We start from the raw sequence: 2,481 nt of genomic DNA, 5'->3' as shown, positions 1-2,481 counted from the left end.
AATCTGACCATCTTTGCCACTCTCTTGTCAACTTCCAACCTCCAGAAATATGATAAATAATTCTTGCTATATTCTGTTATAGTAACCTGAACTAAGACAGTGGGCATGCATCACTTTTCATACTCATTTATCCTTTATCCATTTATTCCACAGTATTTAATTAAGTGTGTATTTTATTATAGGCACTGCAGGTATAGAAATGAGACTGTCCAGTTTAGTAAAAACAGGGGATACTAGAATCTGTTCTTGGAAAATACATTGTTAATGCTAATGAATTAATTATCTGTGTTTTATGTGAAACATCTTATATTAAATATAGAAGACTAGGTTGAGAGAACAAGATGGGAGGAGAGACAAGGGCATCCACAGATTATAGTACTTACAGCCAAGCTGCAGCCTAGCAGGGCCACAATGCTTATGCCACCCAACCAACTCAAGGATATGCACAGTCCACTCAGGCATTTGGGCAACAAAGCTATGGAACCTATGGGCAGCCCACTGGTGTCAGCTATACCCAGGCTCAGTCCACTGCCACCTATGGACAGACGGCATATGCAACTTCTTATGGACAGCCTCCAACCGGCTTTACTACTCCCACTACCCCCAGGTATATAGCCAGCCTGTCCAGGGGTATGGCAGTGCTGCTTATGAGACCACCATTGCTACGGCCACCACCACCCAGGCCTCCTATGCAGCTCAGTCTGCATATGGTACTCAGCCTGTTTACCCAGCCTATGGGCAGCAGCCAGCAGCCAACAGCTATTGCACCTGCAAGACCACAGGATGGAAACAAGTCTGCTGAGACTAGTCAACCTCAGTCCAGCACAGGGGGCTAAACTAGGCCAGCATAGGATATGAACAGAGTAACGACAGTTATCCCCAGGTACCTGGGAGCTACCCCATACAGCCAGTCACTGCGCCTCCGTCCTATCCTCCTACCAGCTATTCCTCTTCACAGTCAGCTAGTTACCATCGGAGCAGTTACTCTCAGCAGAACACCTATGGGCAACCAAGCAGCTATGGGCAACAGAGTAGCTATGGTCAACAAAGCAGCTATGGGTAGCAGCCTAGCACTAGTTACCCCCCCTCAGACTGGATCCTACCGCCAGGCTCCAAGTCAATGTAGCCAACAGAGCAGCAGCTATGGGCAGCAGAGTTCATTCCAACAGGACCACCCCAGTAGCATGTGTGTTTATGGGCAGGAGGCTGGAGGATTTTCTGGACCAGGAGACAACCAGCGCTTGGGTGGCCCTGATAACAGGGGCAGGGGAAGAGGGAGATTTCATCCTGGAGGCATGAGCTGAGGTGGGCTTGGAGGAGGACACAGTGGAATGGGTGCTGGAGAAGCAGGTGGCTTCGATAAGCGTGGTGGACCCATGGATGAAAGACCAGATCTTGATCTAGTCCTCCCAATAGATCCTGATGTAGACTTTGACAAGAGTGTAATTTATGTACAAGGATTAAATGACAATGTGACTCTTGATGATCTAGCAGACTTCTCTAAGCAGCACAGTGTTGTTAAGATGAAGAAGAGAACTGGACAACCCATGATTTACATCTACCTGGGTAAGGAAACAGGAAAGCCCAAAGGTGATGCCAATGTGTCCTATGAAGATCCACCAACTGCCAAGGCTGCAGTGGAGGGGTTTGATGGGAAAGAGTTTCAAGGAAGCAAACTTAAAGTCTCTCTTGCATGGAAGAAGCCTCCAGTGAATAGCATGCTAGGTGGCATCCCACCCAGTGAGGGCAGAGGAATGCTACCACCACTTCATGGAAGTCCTGGTGGCCTAGGAGGTCCTGGGTGACCCATGGGTACTATGGGAAGCCATGGAGGAGATAGAGGTGGCTTACTCCCAAGATGGGCCTCGAGTTACTGAGGAAACCCCTGTGGAGGTGGAAATGTCCAGCACCAAGCTGGAGACTGGCAGTGTCCTGTTCAGGGCTGTGGGAACTAGAACTTCGCCCGGAGAACAGAACGCAACCCTGGTGGCATGCAAGGAGGACGAGGTGGCCTCATGGACCGTGGAGGTCCTGGTGGAATGTTCCGAGGTGGCCGTGGTGGAGACAGAGGTGACTTCCAAGGTGGCCGTGGCATGGACTGAGGTGGCTTTGGTGGCGGAAGACGAGGTGGTCCAGAGGGCCTTCTGGGCCTTTGGTGGAATAGATAGGAGGAGGAAGAGGTAGACATGGAGACCCTGGGAAAATGGATAAAGAAGAGCACCGTCAGGAGTGCAGAGACCAGCCCTACTAGACGCAAGGACCCTGCAGAGCTGCACGGACCACCACATCTATATTCCAAACCAGAAAATGTTTCAAATGTATAATTCCACACTTAAAATGTTGGCCACACATTATGATTATTCCTCGTCTGTACTTGAGTACTTTTCACCATTTGTGAAGAAACATTAAAACAAGTTAAACTGTAGTGTGCTGAGTTTTTCTTTTCTTTTTTCCTTCTTTTAAAGATGGTTGTTTAAGACT

The 2,481-nt window shown here is 48.7% G+C and overlaps 1 pseudogene; it reads left to right on the top strand.

Moving 5' to 3' along the window:
* Positions 1-341: 341 nt before the first annotated feature.
* Positions 342-2,251, top strand: LOC101597327 (annotated as a pseudogene).
* Positions 2,252-2,481: the final 230 nt, after the last annotated feature.

This window comes from Jaculus jaculus, chromosome 1 (genome assembly GCF_020740685.1).
Source record: "Jaculus jaculus isolate mJacJac1 chromosome 1, mJacJac1.mat.Y.cur, whole genome shotgun sequence".
NCBI lineage: Eukaryota > Metazoa > Chordata > Mammalia > Rodentia > Dipodidae > Jaculus > Jaculus jaculus.
This window is presented reverse-complemented; position numbering and strand designations above follow the sequence as displayed.